General features: G+C 36.2%; 1 long non-coding RNA gene across 1 annotated transcript in view; it reads left to right on the forward strand.

Annotated features, from left to right (window-relative positions):
• Positions 1–2,012: 2,012 nt before the first annotated feature.
• Positions 2,013–27,747, forward strand: part of LOC308070482 — a 30,271-nt gene continuing 4,536 nt past the window's right edge. Inside the window, exon 1 of the long non-coding RNA XR_013930743.1 lies at positions 2,013–27,729. This is a non-coding gene — a long non-coding RNA (uncharacterized lncRNA). The remainder of the gene's footprint in view (positions 27,730–27,747) is intronic.

Genomic DNA, 27,747 nt, shown 5'->3' on the forward strand with positions numbered 1-27,747 from the left:
TTAATATTCTGATTTAGCTCAGGAGAAAGTACTCATCCCTTTCAAATATCCGCTTTGTGTCAGGTCAGCTTATTACAGACCTGTAAGGGCAATGCAAAGGTTTCTCCATTGAAAAAAAGTAGGAATCGTACAGTTCTGGCACAAAACCAGTATTTCCTCTTTTAGAACAAGAAATGTAAGTATACACCATGTTCATAGGCTGATAAATGAGATCTCTTCCAAGGAAGCTAAACTAAATGGCTTTTTTGTTTGCTTTGCATGGGAACTGTTCATTGAGGACTGAGCACTTATATTTGAGTAGCACATTAAACAATTATTTGCTCATTTTGGCCACATTTTTTCATCTGTTTTAGTGAATGTGCCAAGTCAGTGTTCTTATCACATTGTCAGCAGTTCAGTCCTGTGTAGTTACTTTCTGCAGGCTTGGTTTTAGGCTGGATGGGTTCCCTGATGCAGTTTACATGGCTTCATAAGCAGTTGCATGAGAGCGACATGGGGGGAAACAAAGAGAGGAGAAAAGAAGGGTACATGGGTAAAGGTGGTACTGAACTAAGGAATATCTGTGGAATCATGACTTCAAAGCTGTCTTTGCCAGGATGATCTTGCTGCCTCCTGTCTGAATCTTACAGTGTGTCTAAGTAAAAAGCTTTACTTTAGAATTCAGTTCAAGTGTTTTGCTACATGTAGGCTTTATGTTCTCTGTTTGACAGTCTGTGTTCAATATTGGTTTCTCATGTCACCTGGTTTCCCAAGAGTTCTTAATATTTCCTTTTTAGCTTTTAGATGGCTGCACTGATTTGTTTTGCTTTATATGAAAAATTTTAGACTGCTCTTAAATCTACTTCTGTGTATTGATTTCGTTGTCTGATGTTTCAGGTGTGACAAGGAAGTTATTTTAGTTTCAAAAAGATTATCACTTGAGTATCTTTCCATTAGTTTCAATACTACCTTGTGAGCTAATTGCATATTTTCCCAGGTCGTTTGAAATAATAAGTATATACTTTTACATAGAGATACTGTGGGTTTTCAAATAGATTTCACGCTCCAAAACCAGATAAAGACACATTTTAAGTCTCTGTTTTACTTTGGAGATTAAGTTACTTTATTCATGTTTTAGAATTATTTATGGGTAGCAGATTTACATATTTAAAATTAATTTTTAAATGAGAATTATTAATTGAGGCTATGAATCTCTCTTTCTACCAAGAAAGTAATAGAACAGAATTCTTAATGGGAGATAGTTTCACAAATTATACTGTATTAGCAGAGGATGGACTAGAAATTTGACTCAGGTTCACTGAAGTTGATGGAAGTCTCTGCATTGGTACGTAGAGAGAATACGCACGGGCTAATTATAGCTTAGGCTGAATCTCCCTAACTTCTCGCTGTAGTCAGTGGATAGAGGTGAGCTTCTCCAAGGGACAGTTTAGAGCAGAAGCCTAGTATAGCTGTTCTGATTCATGCCCTGGAGGATGATGTGGTAGAGTCCTCTTCAGTTTCTAATTATCTATATAACCTGAGGTTTCTATAGCATCCAGTACCAGAGCAGCTAATCCTTTCAAATGTTCATTAGATCAGTATTATGGTATAAAATGACGATATTCATTCTAACTTTACATAGAGTAGAAAGCTGCCGTGTTAGTAGGTTTTATAAAAATGTCTGTTACAAAACTACATAAAGCACATCATTCTTGTCTATAAACATACATAAAGACAATAGAACTAGCAGTGGAATGGTTCAGCTTCCTTTTAGGCAGTTTTCTTAAAGATTAATAAGGGCTTAATAAAAGAAAAATGTGTCCCATAATTTAGTGGTAAATAGGTATCATTACTTGCTAACCTTGATTAGTAATACTATGCTTCTTGGTTCAGGCATGCACACCACACTGACATACCATTTTGTGGACAAAAAGTCTGCAAGATTTATTGCATCTTGTCATTGAGCCTTAAAAGGAAAAGATTAAGAAATGTAATAACTCTGGGTTCAAGGCATTTCATGTCATAAAACAAGTTCCAGCATAAACAGGGAAAACAGTTCTAATGGTTTCAACCTAAGTCCCTGAAAATGTAAGCTTTTGGTTACGTTAGTCAAATCAGGTCACTGTACTCTTGTTAGGCCAATTTATTTATTTCCCTCCCACAAGGATTATATAGTTCACTTTCTTGGCTCAACTCACCTGTGTAAGAATCTTCTACTTCTTGCATCCTGAGGCATTCTCAGCTTTGCTTTCAGTCCAGTTATCAGTTCCACGTGTCATCAAAGGAATATGCAGGGTTTGGGTGACTGTTGAATATTCTGCTTTTAGTTTCTTTTTTTCAGTTTACTGAACAGCCGCACAGAAAAAAAACCCCAACACAGTTGTGTTTAAACCATGCAGACAATTACATAGTTTGTCTGTTAAAACATTAACATCTAAACGATTAATTTAATTAAGGCCTATAAAGTCCAATGGCAGGTATCATAACATTGTAAAAATTACAAGGTTCACTACTGTCCACAACCTGACAACCGTGTTGAAAGATGTACCTTGAAGTGATCTGCTAAAAAAAAAAAAGAAGTCAGAGTAAGCTCTGGTGTCACTCTGATATCGACTAATGTTAAACCAACATTCAAGACAACTGAGGCTGTTCATATTTTTTCAGCTGCAGTGCTGGTTTAATTAGTCTGCACCTCCAGCAGCTAATTCCTCTCCTTTCCTTTCCCAGTATGCTGGGCAGCTAGTTGTGCAGCTGTGAAGCTCAGCCAACTCAAAACCATTGTTTCCTCTGCTGTGAGATCAGTTCCCCGCTTTGGTTCACAGTAATGAGTAAAGGCTTATGCCAGGACAACAGAAGAGAGAACAAAATGACAGGGATGAGAAACCAGGATGCTTTAACTGCCTAAGGATGGTCAAAAGTTTTAGAGACAGGAAAGAAATCTTTCACACCTTCCAATGTTGGTAGAGTTCAAAGAATCCATATCTTCCCTTATGTGTACATCAAGAACTCTTTATTTTATACTTCTATTTTAAAAGATTGGGAAGGAGTTGACTAAGCAAACCAGACATAGCAAATAACAAATCAACCTTTCTGAAGAGCTGAGTTAATTTTGTCAGTGTAACTTCAGTTCATGCATTGCTTTGTCCATCACACATATATATCTAGAGTTTTTTTCTTTCCATAGTGCATTGTTTTCTTCTATAAATATGACTTTGCAGATGTCCATGCAAAGAAAAGGGAAGCGGGAAAAAAATTATCTCTGTTCTCTGAGTGAATGTTCAAGGCAAGTAAATCCTAAGAATCAAAGGTCATTCTTATTCTGTTCATTCACTTCTGTGCATAAAAAAGGGTTTTTAAGAGCCACACTAGGTGTTCATTGGTGACATTATAACAGAAGAAATTTTTTCTTTTTTTTCCACGGTATTTCTGTGACATGCCAGAGATTCTTTTTTTGGTTGTTTGTTTCGGTTGAATGAGTTATGCTGGCATTTTAGGCCCACATATAGATTGTATTACAGTATGAGTATTGTAGTGTTTTTTCAATATCTTTGATTAATACAGCCTTCCTACCTGTACTCTCAGATATGACTCTTTATTCTTTTAAGCTAGACAGCCGATGGTAGCAGTTTCTGTTCCTAGGGCACTCATCCTGACCCTGTGCTGCAGTTTTGGTTGTGCCAGCACTCCTGCATATGCAGTTACCTGGGTTAGAAAAAAATGTTCCAGGGTTTTCTAGGTTTGTTATTTAACCTGAAACATTTAATTGAATGAACCTACAGCATATTTTTAGAATCATATTTCCCTAAATGCTTTGGATTGCCACAATGCAAGTGGCAATAAATTTTGTCAAAGGGCAAGAAACATTGGCAAGGGAGGAGAGATATGAAATGCAGAAGTGGATTTTGTTAGCAAGTTTATGATTAATACGCTATTTTTAAATAAAGTTATGTTTCTTCTTAAGGAGACTAAAATTTAAAAGCACGTTGCAAAAGTCAGAAAAATAGTGTTTTGTAGTCATTGGTCCTCTTTTTCAGCACTAAATACTTTTAGACATACACTTAATAGTTTTATTCCTGTTATTTCTGTTGGATGCAGAAGTGAAGCACCTGCTCAGGTTTGCTTCTTCCCTCTGTCCTGTTTCTTTAGCTTTTGTTAATGCTTATTATCTGGAAAAGTTTGTTTCTCTGTTGTCAGTGGCCTCAGTCACAATTTTCAATGCATTGTTTGCTGTTTCTAGAGATCATGAATTTGGTAGCTGGAATAATAATAACAAAACCCCAAAAGGTAAAATATGTACAATAGAGCATTTAAAAGTAGTCCTGTTACCAAAGAATTTGTTTCATATGGATATCACATGCCTGAAATAGCTCTCTTAAATGAAATAATCTAATATTTCCGTTCTCCAAGGCTTCCAGACATGGTACCCCCTGAAGGTTATAAATTTATGCTCAAAAACGTTTAGATTAGCATCTATCTTGCATGTACATTAGCATTGTAATCATTCTTCATCTGCAGACCTGTGAAGAGATTTATTGTTTCTGCCTAAAAGGTGGCACACTGCAGTACAGAAAGGATAACTCTTTAAAAGCATACAAAGAAATCTGTAGAATATCTGGGAATAATATGAGATTTTCCTAATTTGTAAGATAGTGTGAAGCTGCTGGTTCATCCTTCATCCACTAATGAAAATTACCAAAATAAGATAAAACTTGCATTGGCAAAAGATGACGAAATAATCTGTGACAGACAGAGGTAAGGATCACATCACTTAGTGGAGAGCTACAGTCATATTTGTGCACAAGACAGAGAAAGACTTTCTGCCGTAGAAAATTCCACATGTGGAATCTGGATTTGGTCCCATGCTCTTGGCCCATTGAAGGCTGTAGGTTTATGAGACATGGTATGTCTTCTTGTGGATATTCTGCTTATTAAATTGTTTAGAAATGCTCAGCATAGTATAGTATTAAGTAATGATTGCCTGGGCTGTAGAGCTCCACAGCTAAAAGATGTAACATAACTACATTTTCAACTTCCCTGTCTGCAGTGTGAGAGGGGACCTGCTACAGTGTCTCTCTCCATACAATTTCCCCTTCTCCCCCGCCCAAAGGTTTACATTTTTTTATTATTAATCTTGCATTGTTTGGGATTGCCAGTTGTATATCCTTACAGGCAACTGGTCTCTTTACACTTTGAAATCAGGACAAGGGTTTTTTTTAATAATCACAAAATAACTTGCTTTAATGTTTTTAGAAATGCTTCCCCCAAATTTGTTTTCACATCAGTATAGTCTCTTCACACCCTCAATAGCTCCAGTGCCTATTCTCTGATACTTTAACTAGTTATTTCTTTAGCTTCCACTTGCACCTTTTGGATGTGTAGCATGTTTATATCATTACATTACTTTCTTATTTATTTAGTCTCAGCCATTTTCCTCTAGTTCTTTACAATTTTCAGTTAAATGTCTTATTTAGTTATATGATAGCTTTCCTAATCATCATCAATCATTTTTATTTCAGAGTTTGACATTTTCTCTTTGATGTCTTTTAATTTAACATAGTCTGATTTTTCCTACACAATGAAATTCAAATAATTGTATGGTTCAGCTATTCATTCCTCTGTTATGAACTGTAGAGACTGTGAGGACATGAACAGGTTATGTGTGATATATACTTTAGAAGCAGCTTCTTGGGTAGATTTAAGATAAACAGGAATTTAAAAATTGATCAGAATATAAATTAAGTACCTAAATCCATATGCCAAGCAAATAATCTGATTTGTTTTACCATATATAACATAGATTCTTCTTTAAATAGCCAATCACCAAGAAAATAAATTCTTATGCTGAGTTATTATTCTTAGGTGTCCCAGAGAACTTGCAGAAATGGTTTAAATTTAAGACTATATTATGGTTGCTCCCTGTACAGACACATCATAATAACATCTCACAGGACTCCTTAAGCCATAACTGGCTAATGTTTGGAGAAATCATCACCAACTTTCAGGTCATCAGAAAGATGGCTCAGTACTATTATTATTATCATTTGCTGTCACTGAAAGTTGACAAACTTAAATCAGGAACATTTACATGATAGTACTTTAAGCAAATTTTTATTCTGTTTGGAATCTTTTGTTCTGCAAAGCCATTCTACTGCTTGGTAAGGTTTGTGGATTGAATGAACTGGGATGTTGTTATAGGTGCTCTGGCAAACTGCATTGACACTGCACTCCTAGACTTGAGGACCTTACCCAGTACCCAGCGGCACTCTCTGTTACTCCCCGGAACTGACTGAAGGATCTCAAAATATTCCCTATTCATCACAACACAACTCTTAGGTTTTTGTTACTAGCTTTCTCCTACTGCTGTCATTTCACATGCCATAGTCTGGGTGTGTATAGTGATTGTTCAGGCTTTTTGATGGCATGAATGTGAAATAAGTGCAATATAAGTGTTTCATATCATGTAGAGTTTTCTATTTCAATAACAGTTTCTTCCCTACTTGATTACATGACATCAGTTGCTGCCTACTGTGGTTTGTATCTTCATGTAATAAATGAGCAGTCAGACGTTTTGCTTTATGGCAGTTAAATTATTGTAAATTTGATGCATCTCTTGGGTATGCAGTGTTCTTATGGGAAACCTGACTTTAAATTCTTCCTTATACTGATTTCACAGGAAATGTTCAATATTACACATTAAATTTTACTGATAAAGGTTAGTTGATGTCAGCTTATTATAACCTTACATTTTCTTTCATTTAAAAACAATCACCCTGTTTCTGCCTCTTTACACAAACAAAAAACACACTTTGGTAGAAAAAGGGCAAAATTAGGCTTCTAGGATTGCCTTTTCTTCTTCTACTTTCAAGAGAAAGACAAAGGTTTAAAAATCACTGAAGAAAACATGAAACCCTGTATTATTTACATGAGTAAGGATTCTACAGATGGAGTCTGACATAAGGGTGATTCAGTGATGTGGGTAAAAGAAACTTCTCCAAATCTTTTCACACAACTGGGAATACCTCTCATCTAGCGTTTTTCTGATGTCTGAAAAGAAAAATATCCTTTTCCTTCCCTTGTATTTTGTGTAATTATGCATTTCAGGTATTTTCTTTTGGTCACCTCACTGACTTCAGTGGGCATTGCATCAGGCTTTACAAGAAAAAAATGCCTGGGCTGGATCTACAGCAAGTATAAATACATGTAGCTTTGTTAACTTGAGTGGAAGTTTGCAGCTGAGGTGGTTTGATTGTGTTTTGATTAGACTGTATACGCATGTACATAAACAGGTTGATATAAATGCTTACAAACTACCTGTAGAGCAAATTCTTGTAACTGTGGTAATCAAGCACTATAGTATTCTCTATTACAAAAGACTGTTTCTTGTGAATTGTGTAAGGTTGCAAAGCTGCTATTGCATGTTCTTTATTTTTAACAAAATCAAACCCCAGGTTTCAGTAGCTAAATGAATGCTGAGATCAGTGAGTGCTTTGCAATTTGATGAGAGCATGAGAGATAAACACTTTTTTTTCATCCAGTTTCAAATGGTGTGATGTATCTTCAGCTTTAATGAGGTATGAGGGTACATACACAGCTTCTTGTTGATCTGAAAAAGGTACAAAAGAAATGCAGAAGCCTGACACTTTCATTGAAACCATGGAAAATCAAGGGCCCTCAGCATCTTTGCAAATTGTGTGCTCAGTGCCTCAAGCTGATGACAAAAACTGGAGTTCTCCGAATGGAACTCCAGAGTGCGTTTCACATAGTGCAAAATCTCCACTGAAAATACTCTGGTTTATGATATTAAAACCAATAAAAACTAAGAATTAAATGAAACAAACAAAAAATTGTACCAAAATAGATAAACCCCAAACCTTCTGACTCATTACCTCCTTCAACCCAAACTGCATATATCCTTCAGCTTATACTAAAATACTTGGCATTAATCTATTGTTATGAATGTCACTGTTCTCTACAATTTTCTTAAGATTATATCTTTTTGAGAATTATAATTGGCAATTTGGCAGACCATAAAGTATGAGCTAATGAGTTGAAAGAACAGACTGTACTTGCAAATTCAAAGCATTTACATATGAACTATCTGCAATATCTTCTGAAAATTTGTATTCTGAGTACCAGGTTCTGACCTCACTTGCAGCTCCATTACCAAAGAGTAACATTTTTCTGATATAGTAATTTCCCCTGTTGATTATGCTACTCAAACACAGCCTTAAATCAGCAGATGCTTTACAACTTTCTCAGCACTGATGAAAGTCAGTCAGAAAGTAAAGGCAAACATGCCCCTTGCTTCTTCATCTGATCTTTGTACGTTGAACAGTACTTGAAACACTTTCTAAAGAAAGTTCAAGACCATTATTTTGGCCCCACTGTCCTGTGGAGTTTTGCTGGAGTACACGGTACCTGGCTTGCACTTCATTCATTCATTGGGAAGTCCACTGAATGCAGTCATTCAGATTCTGTGATCGTAGACAGCAATAAAAAAGCCTAAAAGAGATCAAGTTAAATGAGCAACAAAGCTGGTGAAGGATCTGCAGAACAAGTCTTATGAGGAGCACTGGAGGGAACTGGGAGTGTTCAGCCTGGAGAGGAGAAGGCTGGGGGGAGACCTCATCGCTTCCTACAGCTGCCTGACAGGAGGCTGTAGTGAGGTGCTTGTTTGCCTCTTCTCCCAGGTAACTACTGATAGGGTGGGAGGAAATGGCCTCAAGTTGTGCCAGGAGAGGTTTAGGTTGGATATTAGGAAAAAATTATTCACCAAAAGGGTTGTCGAGCGCTGGAACAGGCTGCCAGAGAAGTGGTGGAGTGACCATCCCTGAAGTTATTTTAAAAAAAAGTAGATGTGGTGCTTAGGGACACGGTTTAGTGGTGGACTTGACAGTGCCAGGTTAACAGCTGGACTTGATCTTAAAGGTCTTTACCAACCTAAATGATTCTATGATTCTATGGATATGCTCCTTATACCAAAAAGAGATCTCTCTCTTCTATCAGCTGTGATCAGGTAAATTTTGTCTGTACCTTGTACTCTACCTTCTAACTTTTTATGATTTTTTAAAATATATTGTCTATATATACTTCAAAATATGGAAGTCAAACCCATAAAAATCATACGTAGATTTTAAACTTGAATTAATTAAATACTCTGAATTGCCCTTGGTTCTGTTTTTAAGTGATGAAGTAGTCCTAGTTTCAAGTTTGTCTCCATAACAGCAAATTTCTGTGAGATCCCGGTGTCCAGTCCCCTAGTGCAGCCAGCCAGCTATGCCATAGTCTGTTATATACCCTGCTCAGGCATCATCATGATCATCATCTGACTTTTTGTGGCCCCAGGACTTTTACTGAAAACTCTTCCAGAAACCCTGTTGATTATAAACCTTTTCCTAATTTCCAGTGCAGTTATCGTAACTCTAATAATTGTGGCACTGCTTCACTTTAAAGAAAGAATGGCAGCTATGTTAAAACATTTTTACTTGTATACTCAAAATTCATTAAATAAATGAAAAAATAACCCTTTCAGAGAGGCTTTGTTCATACACTTAAAGGGATGGTTAATATTATTAATAAGAACATTTAATTGGCCTTGGAAAGTGAAATCTATGTTCTATAGTCCTGTTGTATAACCAAGTTTAAAAGGTGCTTTAACTTGCCACATCTTTGTAGGCTGATGGGCTAATTTGGTAGCAAGCTAGCAGACATATTGACTTATCAGCTATGTATTTTTGTAAAAATGTTGTAAGCATTTTAAATCCATTTCTGAAGCAAAAATATGAAGTGAACTTTCTTTCATAAAACCTGAATTTCACATAACTTGAGTTTAAGTGTCTTTGCAAATCAGGGATCAAATTTTAAAGGCCAAAGCCACAACAGTGACAATATATTTTTGAACTGGGAATCAGGTGCTTTGAATATTTTGCCTGGTAATGCCATGACAGGTGACAGCACTGTATGACTGGTGTTATGATGTTTAAAAAGCTCATGCTTTGTCTTTTAATATTCACACACATGCACACACATGCATAGTCCTATCAAAGTTTTCATGACATCAAAACATTTGGTTTTAAACATGGACCGATATTGTTTGTAGATTTTAATCTGGCATCTATATATCCAGGCGTTGCTAAACTCTTTGGGAGAATTTAGTGTATTTGGAATCTCCTTAAAAATATTATACAGAGGTCTATAAAGCTTTCCTTATTAATTTATAAAATTCTGTCACCATAAAAAGAAATGTTTCATTTGGTTTAAAATATGTTTCATGGTGTTAATTAACTGTTGTAATAACAGTAAATTAATATATTTCACTGCTAAAAATCGACCTTATAGATACTAAAATAAAATACCAAACTTTTTTGATTAGAAATTTTCATACTATTAAAACAGCAAAGAGTTAAACCAGGTTTTTTTTATGCCTTAGTAATGTCTTTGCAGAAGACAACATGCACTTAATTAATTTTAACCTAAGATTTCTAAATCTTGTAGTTGGATTAATCAGGTATATAGCTGAGTTGGTTATCTTGCTAATTGCATATGATAATTTTAACTATAGAAAAAATCATCACAGGACAATTTTTAGGACACAGTATTTAAACTATTTACTTGCAGAGGCATCCTCAGATACAAGTCGATAATGACACTGAGGTACAAAAAGAGTAGAAATATGGGCATGTTCAGATTATATCAGTAAAAATAAAGTGCAAACATGAAATATTTTACATGCAGAGAAACAGAAAATGTTTGGTATCTTGGATAGACAATTGCTGAGGCATACAACAATGGTATACAAAACAATGAAGGACAGAAAGATTCACTGTTTTTATCAAACCCCTTTTTAAACTCAGGCAGAAGAACTCATCTCATTATATGGTTGGAGTTTTAAGGTGATAAAAATATTTGTTTATATGATAACTAGTAAGCCTTTCTAGATGCCTGTATAGAAGTTAAACAGCCTTTATACTGGGATTTAACAGATCAAGAACTTCACGGCAATGGAAAAATGCCAGCTGCTCAATGCATAAGGAGACCACCTGTTTTTTATTTTTGACTGTAGGATAGCCTTTGGGCTGCTCTACAAAGGCAAACCGATTCACAGAAGGCTAAGAACAGAATTTGTTACAAGCCAGCAACAATACACTAACTCCCTGGATAAAGCAAGGCATTGTTTAATCTTGTATCACAGTACCCTCAGTGATATATTAATAAAGCAGCCTGCTTAACCGTTCTGCTGTAGCTTACTCCACATTGATTCCCCTGTGTAAACAAGTCTTACAATTCATGGGCAGAAAATAATTATAATGAGAATGTAAATCTCTTATAGTGCAGGATTAACATTTATCAGATGTTGGTGATCATGAAAATTATGAAACTGTACTTGGCAAATGATAAATTTGGTACTGTTTGGTGGTTGTTATGTTTTAAGTGCTATGTTCCTCAAGCTAGCCTTGTCCTAGAACTGTAAATATTAATAGGCCACTACCCTTTCCCTGACGCTACTGGCATCTATCCAAATGCTCTATTTTCTGCAGTCCTTTTCAAGTTACAGCATTACTCTATATTTCATCCTCATAAATTTTCTAGAATTGTTAACCTGTAACTTAGCTTGGATTCTACCAGTGCTACATTTCACTTTTCCAAGGAACTAATGTAAGTTCCTGTAAAGCAATATGAACCTGTACGCACATTTTCACTGTAATTGTATGATGGGCTAAATTTCTGATCAGGCAAAGCTAATGAATACAGCCAAATTCCTAATATTGCTTACAAGTATAAAGAATAATAATGCCTTTAGCAACTTCTGTTCATTAAAGGTTTGAGGATAGTTCCTTTAAATTTATGTTAACATTGCTTTCCAATTTACTAGAAAGAGGAAACTTAGGCTGACATGGAGACAGTGTGATGGGGGTGGAAAATAGAGATGATCCAATCAGTGAAGCCAGAGGTGGGAGGAACAGCTGCTTCTTAAGTAATGACATATAAGTAATATTAGTCCCACTGGTTTAATTACATTGTAACCTTAAACAACAAACATCTGTTTTCCATGTTTTCTTCCCAAAGGCCCTGACATTTCCAACAGAACTAAACCTTCTTATATTTTTCATGATAAAAGATTTTGAAGCAGTCAATAGTAGGAATGTTATTAGTATTTAAAAAATACAACCCCACACCCAAACTCAAATCCAAGATCCACAGAAAAAAACATATCATATTTGCTCTCATAGTTTTCTTGCCTCCTATATTCTACTGGGTTGTATGCTACAAAATGCAGAGATGACGGATGGGGGAAATAGTAGATTAAGATGTCAGTATTTTTTTCTCCTGTTCTCTTGTCCTTACAAAGGTTTGCAAAGAACACGTACCTGTGATCTATGAGACATATTTAACTTTCAGATCAATTCTGTTTCCAATATAAAAATAACTGGTGAATCACTGTGCAGTTCTCAAGCATGTTTTTAAATTCCATTGTGTTTTCCTTTCTCTCTTTGCTGTATCTACAAAAACAATCCATTTTTAGGTCTTGTGTACTTGGGGTATGATGTACTGCTGTGATAAAGGGTGAGGGAATCTGTATAAGTCCATGTGCCATACAGCAGGTCTGAGTGAATCACAGCAAAATGGAAAAAATCCTCAGGACAAAGACTTGTTTTATAGCAAAATTCAATGTCCTGAAAAATTGTGTTTGCAAGTAGATGCTTGTAGATATCAAAGGATGGGTCTTTAGAAATACCTAAAATGAGACAGCTGGGTAGGAAGGTAAGTGGGAAAGGCAAGCAGGCTGGATAGTCTTGCAAATATGGTCATGTCCTTGTCCTTCAGAGAAACTTACCTAAACTCAGGAACTCAATAATGTTCAGTGAAATTTATCTGTGGTGTAGGAAGCAGTTTTTGATGGAGGATTAAAAATGCAGAAATTTAGATGGAAATAACTATTCCAGGATGCTGTAAATTGCATTATATTCATGTATTTCAAGAAAGATACAGTATGTATTAAAGATGGAATTCAGATTTAGAATGCATTTTAATAATTAATGAAAAATCGTTAGGATAACATTGTAAATTGTATAGATTATATGCACGGTACATTCAAGATGAGCTGTGTCTATGACATTTCATAAATACGTAGGGTGTAGAAATTCACAATTAAGAGATATGACCCAACCCTCCAAACTCTGATAATGCACTAACCACACTTTTTCAAGAGATTTAATTGTCCCATATTAGAATTTACTGATTGTTAAAGATGTATGAAAATAGTTGGGAAATAACTGCTTTTCAAATTGCCAAAAAATATTTGCAAATACATCATATTCCACAAATATTCTGATCTGAAAAATACAAAAATGTTTGAAATACTTTTATATATATTCTAAACATAACAACCTTGTGGTTTGTTTTAAAATGTGCCTGAATTTAATTTAAGAGGGGTAAAAACAAATTAGAATCTGAAAAAAAAATATAAATTTTGGAATGAAACCTTTGCATGACATGTTTTCCAAGAAGATTTTGCTGACTTGCATGCAAAAGTGGGTAATTCCCAGCTACTTTCAGTCTTCCTAGCAGTTATTTTCACAGAACTACAATAGATTTTGCTTTTAAAATGCTCTTTCTACAGTAACACAACAGAACACCTTTACTTGCTGCTTCCATGACACATGTTAAGGATCACAGCAGAGTAACTGACAAATGTTGCCTCAGATCTTGAACCTATTATCACTGCCAGCTGTTCACCCTGGTCCTTTTTTTTTTTTTGAGGGCTTTTCTGTCAACTATAGAGTCAGTTAATGGAATGTGATCCCCATCTTAGCCACTCTAGTCTGAACTGGTATTTTAGCTTGAGCAACTCATAAAGGTAGATTTTAATGTAAGATTCTGAATTATGAACTGAGACTGCAGAGACAATAGCAGACATTGGGTTCTACAGGCTCCAATGCAGGGAAATAACCTGAAGCAGAACAGTGATGCAACAAGAAAATTGTCCATAAAATTTCCAAGTCCCTTTATCAGTGTCTTGTCTGCCACATTAGCAGTCTTAAGCATAGGAGTGGTTATGAGCTAGGTTGTTCTCCAGTCTTTCGTCTTGCTGTAGTGCCTTTAGTCTGTGATAGGAGGCCATATCTTTAAACTATAATGTCATTCGTGTGGTTTCTTTTTGGTTTGTAGTTCATTTGAAAAATGACCATCAAAATTAAATGCAGTAATCCACTAATCTCACAAGAAACTCACTGATCCTGTTCAGTTGTCTTCACATCATGACTGCCAGCACTAAATTAGATATCTTAGCAGAGCAGCACCTCGGGAGTAATGATAACCCTAGGTGTGTTTATATACACATTTACATCTTGAAAAGACATCTGCGTGCATTCTATGAATAAGGTGCAGTCACTCTTGAAGGCATCCTCTTACATTTAGTTGTGTTAAAATGCAAGTTTGTTAAACAACCATAAAAGTTTTCTATTTTAAACTGGGCCAAAGAGATAAACATTGAAATGAAGCCATCCAACTCCACTGGAAAAACTCCAGTTACTTAGGTTCGCCATTAATAGAGTGGCTTGCGATCTGTCAGCTTCCTTTGTTTTATATTGATTTTTCCATACATATTCCTCAATGCTAAAATCTAGAAATTTTACGTGAACAACAAACCAATCTGCTCAAAATTTCTACATAATTTGATGACATTCCATAAAACTGGAACTGATGTGCAATGCTCTGTTTTTTTGTGTTTCAATCCCCACTTATTTTTTGTCTTGTAGTATCTGTTTTTACACTTTATTTGGTCCTGATTCAAAGCTGTTGCTCTTAATATTGTAATATCTTCTTGGAGCTAGATATTGTTTCACAGTGAATACTAAGGGTATAAATTTGCTGAATTGAAATACGTGTTATTTGTGTGTTAGATCCTATTACACAGGGTATATCTAAACTGCTAATGATGGCCAGGAAGGGGGCTCAAGCAGTGGATCCCTGATCATCCACTCAGTTCCTTGGTCTACTTTGCATTATTCCAAAGCTGGAATTGGAATGCTCCCAAAAAGCAGGATGAATCAAATCAGTGCATCAAATTTAGCTTCCTCTACCTACGCAGTCTTTTAAAAAAACATCTCAGAATGTTTAGCACCCTCAAATGCACCCTCATGCCACTCCCTCGGTCCTTTCTGTCACCTCAGTTTTGTGCTATAAAATCAACCTCTCTGGTAGGCTGCAATGAAGCCATTGCATTTGAAATTTTAGGAGTGTTCAATAATGATAACGCATTAGGGCAACAGAGCACCACATGGGGACCAGAAGATGGTGAGATCCAAAGGCTAGGCACCCTGGGTGTGGGCAATCTACCCTGAAAGAGGCTACCCTTAAGTAGTGTGGATACTAATCTATCCACTCAGTGTTGGAGTTTGCTTAGGTATTTGAAATTGGTAGTGTTGAGAATGAGGGGAAAAAACATTCATGGTTGGTTTTCTGCTCTATCTAAATGATTTTGCATGGGAGGAAGTGGTTTAAATTAGAAATTTTGTTTTGGTCTCATTCCTAGTTAAGAATAATTATCTTTTTCAGAAAAGAAAAAAAAATGTACTATTGTAAAGCTCTTGGGAAGAAAAAGTTTCTGAAATGAAAGGTGTGGTAGGACCCACTCACATGTCATCTCTGTACCAAGGCAGTCAAATGACAGGTAGTGTTGCATTAAGGTAGTATAAAGGTTTTCCTTTTCAGGACTTAAAAGGTGTATGTGACATGTCATTTCTGGTGACATTAACTTTAAGAAAAACATGTAATTGCAGATTTCAGGGAGAAAGGGTATGTGTTGGCTTCTCTAGATTTTCTTCCTTCACTTCAACACAAGAAGTCAAATGTAAAAAGTTAAATCAGCCCTTCTTGCATTGAATTAGCAATATCTCCTGAGATGTAGTAGGTGATGTTTCCTATTTGTTAAACTTTCACAGGATCTCTGTGCAAATCTTATCTCTGATTGATCTTGGTTTTGAGCTGTTGTAAGGGAATTAAGGACTCGGAAGTAAAGTAACTCCCGAATTGTAGGAAAACCATATCCATGCCAAATTAATGGGTATTTTTATGACTAAAGTGCAGAGGCTTGGCTGTATAATCTAAAACCTCTTGAGATATAGTGGAAGAATTTTCTTCTGTCATTTTGAGTAACTTGAATGTATGGACAGGAATAATTCTTGTATCTTGTCCGTATCACTGATGCCGTATGTTGGATGCATTGGAACCTCTCTAATTTATTTCTGTACCTAACTTGAACCATCACTTCCATCCATACTAACTCTTGCAAATAGTGAACCTTCCCATCAAATGCAAGCTGTGTGGAAGGGACTTCATCATCTCGCATAGCCGCTATGGTGTCAGTCTTAAAGTGCAAAGGTTGTTAATAGAGGATACATGTCAGTCAATCTGCAAAGACTAGGAGGAAATAATGAAAAAGATGGAAATAAACAATAAGGTGGCATCAACAGGGATAGATTTGCTGTGTGTGAATAATCTTTGAGAAGGGCTGAGAATGAGCCAAGTTAGAGAAACTCACTGGCACACCTGTAAAACTGTTTCCTTGGATGTTAGCCTCTCCTTGGTCTTCAGGGTTTAAGAAACTTTCAATTTGTGAGTTCTACAGTAAAAAAAACCCCAACCAACCAACCAAACAAAAAAAAACCCACCAAAAAACAACCACCACCACCCCACCCCCCAAATCAATCCAAAATAAGCTTTCCCGTATATCACATAGGATATTTTAGTCTGGCAAATAATGCAATGCAACCTATATTTTTCTGATTTACACTCAAATAAAACTTATTTCCTTTCAAAATAAACGCACACACAGTGCTGGAATCCTTACTCTAAATAAAAAAAATCATAGCAAAATTGTAGCAGAGGAGGTGTTGAGAGGTCATGTGCCTCACCCCTTTGTGCTGAGGTGTGATGCATCCTATCGGTCCTCAACCTCTTTGTACAGTTGATATTTAAATGTACTTAAAATCTGCTATTTTTCTCACTGAGAATTTTCTGTCTGGACCACAGAATTTGTCTGTTGTTTTATTCTAGGATAATGTATGCATTCCCAAGCAGAGGACTTAACCATATTCATTATATAATGCCAAATATTCAGACAATAGAAGCTAAGCCTGTTGTCAAATTGCATTTCCAATTGACATTCTGTGAGACATTAGAAGTTGCTACATATATCTTCAGTGCATGTGGGAGTCATGACATTAAAAATGACATAAAACTTATTATGCAGACAGAAAATAAACATTTTCTTCCCTTAAAGAATTTAAGATTGATAGATAATTACTTTGCTTGCCAAGGAGAGACTTCCATAATCAGTATAAATCATAAGGTCATTAAATTGGTAGGGCAATGAGAAATAAATCAATGCCCTGAAGATGACTTGTAATTGCTTGTTGCAGGATACATGGCTGAATGATATTTTGTAAAGACCATACTGTGCATCTATCTAATTGGGTTGGACGTGTTAGAGAGTCTATAACAGAGCTAGCTGAATAAGTCAAAGACCACCCACATATGAATCAAATGACTTCCGTGTCTGTGGGACACTCGGGAAAATCTGTACTTCTTGCTGCATCTCAACTCTATCAGGAAATTCCTAGGCTGCCTTAGAAAAGGATAGAAAAGGCAACAAAAGGTTGATGCAATTCATTTTGTGTAATATGTCTAAACCCAATGATATGGAGACAAAAGTGACATGCCGTCATAGTGACAGCGATGCTATTTTAGAATGTTCTGCATGTACATATTTCATAATTGGATTCAAATGACCAGAGAGTGACACTTTTCCCACAAGCAGCCAGCTATTTGTTGTAGCCAAATCTGGTAGATATTTTGAAATCAAAATCTCAAGAAATTAAGACTTTGCAGTTCATGACCTTTTAGTTCTGTGGGTTTATTAATAATATGTTCATCAAATTCAACTTAATGAACATGTGCATCTGCAGAGAGGCAGTAAATAATTATTCTAAAATTGAAGTAAATTGTGGTGTAGGATTACCAGCAGGTTTTGCATTCTAGAGAATTGCCTCAAGTCTGTTTCGCAGCCTGGGCAAAATAAATGTGCGCATCTAAACCCCATTTATTCTATTGTTTTCCCTGTGGATTTCGGACTTTGTTCTCAGTTAACGTCTATATCAGTCTGGATTAACTAGTCTAAAAATAATAGAATCATTCCAGATTTACATCAGTGTCATTTTGTTTTAACATGCCTGTTACTAGTGAAGTAAAAAGCAGGGATTTATTAAATGTTGTTGCTCATTCAACATGCTTAGTTTCAAGAAAATGTATTTGTTTAGTATGGATGACAATGATAAAGCAGTTATGACATTAGGGCTTAATCAGTGTCTAATTCCTATTGTGTGGGGAGCTGTACAAATGTAGAAAAGACCTTACTTCCAGATGTCTTAAGATTACAAATGCAAGTAATAGGCTTGGCAAAGTGATGCATCACACAAACAAATGAAAAAAGTACAATTAACATAGTTTTGTTAGCCATGTATTGTAGCTGGAGTTTTAGGTTTTGGCTGTTGTTTTTTACCTGGGAGAAGACATAAGGGGCCCAAGAAAGCTGGTTAGTGTTCAAGGATTGCCTCCTGCAAGCTCAGGGGTGATGCATCCCAACAAAGAGAAAGTCAGGTAAAAACCCCAGGAGGCCTGCATGGATAAACAAGGAGCTCCTGGAAAAACTGAAACGCAAAAAGGGAGCTTACTGAGCGTAGAAGCAAGGACAGGTAGCCTGGGAAGCATCCAGAGGAATTGTCCCAGTAGTCAAAGATCAGACTAGGAAAGATAAAGCCCTGATAGAACTAAATCTGGCCAGGCATGTCAAGGGCAGCAAGAAAAGCTTCTACAGGTACATTGGTGATAAAAAGAAGACTGGGGAAAATGTGAACCCTCTCCAGAAGGAAATGGGAGACCTGGCTACCCAGGATATGGAGAGGTTGAGGTACTCAATGACTTTTTTGCCTCACTTTTCATGAGCAAGTGCTCCAGCCACACCTCCTAAGCTGCAGAAGGCAAAGATAGGGACTGTGGGAATAAGGAACAACCCACTCCAGGAGAAGATCAGGTCTGTGAACATCTAAGGAACATGAAGGTGCACAAGTCCATGGAAACCGATGGGATGTATCTACAGGTCCTGAGGGAACTGGAGGATGAAGTGGCTAAGCCACTAATCCATCATATTTGAGAAGCAGTGATAGTCCAGTAAGGTTCCCACTGACTGGAAAATGGGAAACGTGAAAAAAAAACAACTGGAAAGGTAAAGGAAGTGTGGACTACATATTTTCTCAATAACTTACTAAGAAGAGCAAAGCAAGTCTGAAATTATTTAATCTGAATCCCTCATTTTTATTATTTGTTAACTGAGAATGAACAGACAAACAAGTATTAGAGACTCTTCTAGACAGAGCAGTCTAATAAAAAGCAGTTTACTATCTGCAGATTGCCATGGCTACTATCCAAGCATGTAATTCAAAGATCAGTAGAGATAGTTCAAAATTCAAAACATTATTTTAAATTAAAAATTGTATATAGCCCCAAACTTTATAAAAAGCCAAAGTAAAAACTGCATCAAAACTCTAAAACATACAGGCTGTTCGAAATTGAGATTTGTCCTTCTGAATGAAGCTGGTCAATATTTTTCTAAAAACAAACTAGATGAGTAAACAAACAAACAAAAATTCTCACATTTTTCTAGTGGTTGAGTTCAGTTTTAAATTTCATTTCTGTTTATATTTAATGTTAAAGTTTGATGGCAAATGAGTGGGAAAGCAGCAAAATAGTTTCCAGTCTATCAAATTAGAGATAAAGCTATTTAGCTGGTATAGAATGAAGTATTCAACTATTTTGGAGATTTCATGGCTATCTGTACCTGCCTGAATTATGCTGTTAGCATTCCGAAGAAAATCCAAATGTTTTCAATTACATAATAAGTTGAGCAACTAGAAAATACACTGCAGTGTCAACTGTGATCAGTTTTAACATGGATACTTCACTCTAGTAGTCACAGTCTTCTAGTAAAATTAGTTTGCTGAACATAATAGAATTATGATATTGCTTTTATTGCTTGATTATATTCTACTTTCACTTTCATCCTGTCTCAAACCTTTTCTTAATCATGATGTTTTCTTTTTTTCTGGTGAGATTTAAATAATTATCCTTTTCTGTTACCCATGAGTAACGATGAGAGAAAGAGTTCATACTTTTTGGAAAAGATGAAGCTGTGTTTCTGCAGTGGTTTCTTAGAGAATGTGTTAGGCCAGATTTTCAGGTGCAACAGTTCGGTGCTGTTCTATGAAATCTGGTTCTTTCCATATAAACAAAATATGCAGTCAGAAAAAGAGTACATAGGAGAGGTGAACAGGATAAGCCTCTGAGCCATATGAAGTTTTAACTTTGATGAATGCCTAAAATTAAATTTATGAAAAAAGAGATGTAAATATTTGAAGGCTTCAGCTGGGTAAGCTAGAGCCATAGTATCTGCTGCTGCTTGTGGCTCTGTTGCTGTATCTCTGTATACAGAAAGGATAGAGAGGTCTTTTCCAAATAATGATCTTGAGTAGCTATCTTGGACTTGAACCCTGTCAAAGAAGTTTATATCCTATCAGAATTGGTAGGATATAAAATTAATGTTCTTTTTTAAGAACCATCAGTGGACGTTTTCATTTCCACCAGCACTGCCTGAATACAGACAAGGAAGACCATAGGGCACTGAACTGCCACAGATTGGCAGTTGTATAGTCTTCATGATTGTCTGGTCTATGCTTCAGATGTTAGATAAAGAGGAGCTGGTCCTCCTGTTAAACATCTGAACCTGGATGCTTACGTGTAAAGGGTACAGAAGATTAGGTACCATTTTTTGAGCCTCCATGACTAAATGCTTTTGTTTGAGAACAAATCGTATGGACGTTTAGGTGAGGAAGCAGACTAAAAGATCTTTTCTACCTGTGTTCTCTACGGCTCTGTGATAGCCCCATGCCATTCCTTTTTACTTTCTCTACACTTCCACAATGACCTGGTAAGAGGATTGTAAACATGGCAGATGCAATTTCACTATTACCTGGAGAAGCAGATGGAAAGAGGGAAGCCAAAACCATTTCTATTTTATTTTGGGAATTAAAGTTGAGGATAAGAGGTGTTTTCCCTTGGGCAGGAGGAAAGGAGGGATGATGCCAGCTGCTCTGTTACTCACGAAAGCAAGATCTCACTAATTCAATGTTCTTCTCCACCTACATAGAGAGAATAATCATCTCCTAAAAATATTTATACATCCATACTGATTTCAAATAGAACACATGCTTCCAAAAATGTAATAAAAAGATGTATGTTCCAATAATGAAGGTTATAAAATATTTAAATACTTCCTCCGCTTTTTTCAAGAGGAAATGCCAAATAGCAAAGAGGAAGGAGATTCCAGCTTCTCTTGTTTTTAGTGTGAGGTTCTTATTCCCCTTTGCTTTATCACTCTCTTCTCCCAGAATAAAAACCTATTACTATTTTGTGATGCATATCCTGATCCAAACTTCATACATATGCATTGCCATATGTTTCACACATCATATGCTTTCCTTAGTTTCATTTCAGGTTCAACATCAACACTCTTTACCCATCACTCTTATATACACATAATTTGTTCATTTCACACATCTTCCTATGTTTGCAGAGATGAATAGAGAAGTCGAATTGACGATACGTCTTATGGGGAAGAAGAGACTCCAGCCCATATTTAGGCCCTCCTATGTCACCCTTACTCACTGCTTGCTTGAAGAGAATAACAAGATATTCACTGACTGTGTGAATCTAATCTAAACTCCCTTGCTTGTGTAGAGGTAGAACTTCAGTGAAATTAAGAAAAACAATTATTTTATGTAAAGCACCAAGAGGAGAAATTGCAAGCAGATTTGGGTATCCCTAGGCAGCATTACAGCATTGAGTCACCCAGTGGAATCCCTTGCTTAGTTTAACGCCCAGGCTATCCTGGGAACAGGTAGGGATCCTCAAGAGGCCAACCTCCTGGCACGACCTGGAGTGAAGATGTAGCTTGCTGACTTGAGCAAGAGACCTGCTGCAGCTTGGGATGCTCAAGACAAGAGACCTAAACATACATTTTGGACTCCAAAGAGGCATCATGGTTTTCCAGGAAGGAATTGTAAGATAAGATGATATGGCAGCCCTTTTCCTAAATTCTGCTTTCTTTTAAGACCATAATTATATTGTTACAGTATGCTAATGTACTTCAAACAGGTATAAAATAGCATTTCTTGTTATGTTCAAAATCTACATTATATGCTTATGGTGTATAAGAGAATCTGCACTTGGAATCGTGAATCTCAACATTTCCAGATTTAGAATAGTTAGGCATTCCGCCAAGATATTTTGGATTTTACATGGAATACCGTATGTGTTTCTAGACAATGATACTTTTGATTTGTTTTCTGCTTAGCATTTTCATTATGGCTATGGATAAGAAGTATTTATGTTGTGGATGCTTACAAACGGGCACCAAAATTAAGTGTTCTTTTATGTTTTAGAGAAAGAATTTGCTTGGTTAATTGACCTGTAAGGTAGCCTTTTGGTTCCTAAGCTGAGAGATCTAGTGCTGTTTGGTGTTATTCATGGACAAACTGACTTTTGGACCTATTTAGCTAGCAAAGAACAACTTTTTTTTTTTTTTTTTTTTTTTTTTTTTTTTTTTTTTTTTTTTTTTTTTTTTTTTTTTTAGCTCCTTATAGTTATTAATGTAATAATTTTAGATTACTCATAATGAAACCAATGTTCTTACAGATGGGATGGCTAAGCAAAAATTTACTTGGATAGTGGTTTTTTTTCTGCTGATACCTGAGTAAAAGCAGATAGGTATCACAAAGCACAAAAGTTACTTTTTTTTGTCTGAGGGGCATACACAACCTGGATGTTTTCATTTCTCTCTCTGCTGTCCCTATTCAAATATACTTCATTTTTAACTGTGTTTTGCAGTTTGATTTCAGCGAGTGTGAAAATGAGACATTCTGTAAAATAACTAATAATTTAGTGATTTGAGTGATCACCTGGAAAGTGGAATACCTGAGTTCATCTTCCTTCTCCAAATCATGTCATGTACAAGCAGCATTTGAGGAAGGACAGAGGAATGAAGTGCTGTGTTGCTGAATGTACAGCTGCCTTAGAAACAGCAAACCCCAGCGTACAGGTGTGAGCCATTGCTTTAGAATTCTGCAATATTCCGTTTCATCACAGACATTAACCTTTGTTGGGGGAGGCACCTCACTTGACCTCTACCCTTTCAGAACCCTAAATATCAGAGGAAACAACCATTCATTTGATATTTATACAGATAAGAATACAGCTTTATTCTCATTTGACATTTATATACAGTTACATTATGGTTTTTCAGATAAATGTCAAATGAAAGGTTTTCAAATCTGACATTTTTAAATAGTATGCCTAAAAATGTTGCGGTCAAATGAAGGCCTGTGATTCATGTGGTACTTAGAATGGTCTACCTGTCCTCTGCACACAACCTGAAACGTGATTCCAGCTAAACAGAGATCAGTATGGTAGCACCTAACCAAAAAGGAGAACAGGGGAGTTCTCTGTGGAAATAATTAAGGTGAAGCAAACCCCTTATTTCCAGGTAATAGACACTCTTGAGTCTTACTGTCAAAGAGGTGAATAACTATTTTAATTCTGTCAACTCTAATATTCTCTAAATAGGTTCTTCTCGATATTTCACACAAGGAGTGTTTCATGTTTGATACCAGTTTTACTTATTTGTAGAGACTTGATATTATACAGGAACTCAATTTAGTAGAGTGATACTGCAAGGTACTGAAATCACAGAACATGTCAAAATCACACTTCACAGAATACAGGAATTGCACTATGTGAGTGTGATTCTCGTTACTGGTCTTTGTAATATGCTCACTGTTAAGACACTGGGCATCCTCAGTTGCCAGGAAGATATACATGGTTTGAAACTAGCTCAGGCCTATTGCTCTCTTCTAAGTTCATTTTGTCGGTTTTTCAGCTTTATACTCTGTGTTGTATTGAGCCACATATATGCTCCCTCCAACGTGTGAGTCACAGTCTTGATTAACTCAGGCAGAAACATTTTCACAGCCAGTTCCTCCTTAGATCCAGTTGATCTAAGGCCACCCTTTGGTTCCCTTTGTGTAGAGCTAAGTTAAATTTCCTTTGTAACAGCTATGGTCAGTCATTCCCTCTGTTCTTACCTAAGCTTCATGAGCATATCTTCACCCATATCCATCTAAGTCTTCCCCCATTGTAGAGGTTTATTATCAATCGCAAACTCAGTCCAGTTCTTTCCAAGAGTTTATAGGATGGGCATTACATCAGAAAAAAAAAAAAAAAAAGGATAATGGCAAATCAAAACCAGAGTCACTCAACATAAGCAAGTCAACGACCATGCTTCAGGGATTTTTAACTAATATCTACCTAATAGAGTAAATTAAATTTTCTGTTCCGAAAATACGCAAAGTTCATTTGTGATCAGAGAGAGGGTTGTTCTTAAGTTGGCCTGGCAAAGGAAGATGCTATTCCGTTGAGATTACTTCAGAAGAGTTTGTCAAAGGCACATAGGACCTCTGGTGTTTCTTCAATGCTGTTGAACTCTACTGTTGATCCCATATTCTGTGTATAAGACCTTGAAAGGATGTGAGTAAATACTGACAAGTTTGCAGACTTGCCAATAAGTAACTTTGCAATCTTTTTTACAGTGGTATAAGCCCTTAAAAAAAACCCAAAACTTTCAGTGAGAATTTATTGCCTTATAGGATTTTCTTTTTCTCTTTCACAGGAGAAAGGGACTTAGACCTACCTCAGTTCATAGATGTACATTTGTTTGGTACACATAGAATTTACTGTCTAATGGTTAATAGAATGGTCTGTTTTATAGACAAAGTTACTTCTGCTGTCACTAGAAGTTACTGACCAAAAAGACGTTACCACTGACTTTCTGATTTGTATCAATCTCTATATAAGTGACCATATATTAAACTTCTATATTTCATGTATACTCTGCAGTGAATTATGGTCAAGAAAAACCCAAGGCCTTCAGGATATTTCACTCTTATACAAAAGTGTTTAAGAGGCATTCTTACACTCTCATGCAAACTTCCAAGACTTGAGGCACAGGCCCATACCAGTAATTGCCAGCTTTCCAGAAAGACAGTGGTCTGGGAGAGAACAGCCTCTTGTTCTCCTGCTTCCATTCTGTTCTGCTGGCAGTCTTAGGGAGAGGCTGGAATAACTTGTTCCTAGTGTAGGGACTATCAGCAAATGTCATTAATGGCAACGCTCCCTTGGAGCAAAGAGTTGTGAAAGAGAACAAAGGAGCAAGCCATCAGGGATGCTCCTGGTAGGGACTATAAATGCATAGTCTGTATGAACTTTAAATAAATAGCATGTGCATTTATGTGTGTGAGTGAGAGAGGGAAAAAAAGACTGAGAGATATATTTTTAGTTTTCAAGTATGTTTAGGTGTACCAAAGGTGGTATCTGCAGTCAGTCCTTAGAGCTGCATCAAAATCTTAATAGATGATTAAGAGTGTTGTTTCTTCTTTAGCTTAGACACCTCTGTGAAGCTATACAGAATATCCTCAAGTAAAATTTGTCATGGACAGTAGTTTAACATGGACAATAATAGCAGGCAGGAAAAAAGACTCTCCACTTCATCTGCATCTTTGTTCCATCTCTTTTCTTATAAGTAGCCATGTTGTTTGTAATAATACTACAAAATTTTGTTATTTTGAGACAAGGAAGCTTCTTTTCTGCAATTTTATTTTATTTATAAACTTTAGTCCACAGATGTGACTGATATTGTGAGTTCTAGACCTATCTTTTCTACAGCAATGTGTATTTCCTTGTGAGGTATTGTTCTGAATCTCAGCTTTTTTTCCTTATTTCTGTGAATTCAGGTATATAGAGATATTTCAGTTGTTCAAGGGCATTTTATCCAACTATACATACCACCCTTATCCTGGCAGCATGGCCAGAAGTATCTCACTGCGGTTGAGATAGTGATCATTAAATGTCATTAAGTACCTCCATGGAGCAAGACAGTGAAGAAGTCTAGAGTAGCTAGTTTGGGTTTTCACCTAGTTCTACATGCCTTTGTCTCCTGGAATTCTCCATGAAAAAAAAAAAAAAGGGCTGTTCACCACTGCCCCCTCTATCTCTCCACTGTTATTATTAAGCACACTCATGAAATGGCTATAAGCCAAAAGTTCAATCCTTTAAGATCTGTAGACAGGTAACTGTACACAGGTGAAGCTGGCATGGCTCTAGTTTTTATTTGAAACGTGTACTCATCTTTAGGTTATGTGTCTACCCATACTTCCCCACCCCCGAGGAGGGAACTGAAATCAGAATTAGACTTACTTTTTGCAATAAGAATATACTCTGAAAATAAATTCTTATGACTTATAAAAAGGTACTTCTTTTTCTTTAAATCATAAGTTTGATGTCACATAACATCTTGAGACAGGCAAAACTCTTATTACTGACATTTGTATTTTGTTCATGAAAAGGAGTTTCACCCATCAGGAATTTTTAATTATATTGCCTGATCATTACAGAATTGCAGATGTGAGCAAACGATGTTTAAAGGAAGAAATAAGATCTGTGTAGTGAGGGCTCTTTTCAGCATTTTGATGTATGTGCAGATGAATAATGTCAAGGTAGAAGGGAGAGAACAAGAAAAACGCTGGAAGGTAGAATTATGAAACCAAGTAACTCCATATTTACCAGCTGGTCTCTTGGGTATTTTTTCTTGGAGTTAGGAACAGTGAGGGAGGCAAACAAACCTTAAAAATGATCTTTCATGTTATTTACCCCATAATACATGAAAATGTGTCTTACCATCATAGACTAATCACCATGAGAGAAATCTGTCATAATTCCAATACAAAACATTCCCAGCATGGCCCCTGGTCAGTATGGCACTGCAAAGAACAAAATAAAACTAGCTATGTCAAAATACCATTTTTATCATTTTTAGATGGAGAGTTCTGAACTAGATAGAAGGGTTTCCCTGAGGTCTGTCAGACATGGGAAGTCTATGGAAAAGACACAAACTGAACCTGGATCCAGATCAGAGTTAATCATTGGACTTTTGTTGTTTTAATTCCCAGAGCATTCATAGGACACCCCTAAGGACGCGGTTATAAAATTGAAACCTCACTAAAAGTATTAGGCTTGATTTTCTTAACAAACATGACTTTAACTGTATTAATGAAACATATGTGTTATTGAACAGGGAATTTAATTCTTTGTCCTTAAATGCATGGACCTTTTTATACCTATTTAGTTATTACTTGTTTCATTCAGTTGTTATAGGAAAAAATCACCCAAATTTCCTTCCAGGTTTGGATTTTCAGTATCATTTTACCACTGTTGGCTAAAAGAGCTATCATAGGGAAATAGACATATTCAAACATTATGAAAACCATTTTAATTTTAGTAAGAATGATAAATATAATAATTCTTTTTGTTATATGATTAAATAAACACCAGAATTGGAAACTTTTATTTATTGCTAATCAATATGGTATCTGGTTTGTTTTTTTTTCCTTTAAGATAGCAAATATTCTTTGTGGAAGATGCTGCACATTGATCCCTTTATGTCGCATTAATCAGGTGTTCACCTGGATAGACCTGGTTGACTGTTTAGGAATCGTTTGAGGTGTTTGATTTCTGGATACCTTAAAGGTAATTCAGCTTTTTTTC

Source organism: Falco punctatus, assembly GCF_963210335.1.
Source record: "Falco punctatus genome assembly, chromosome: 10".
In the NCBI taxonomy this organism is placed as follows: Eukaryota; Metazoa; Chordata; class Aves; order Falconiformes; family Falconidae; genus Falco; species Falco punctatus.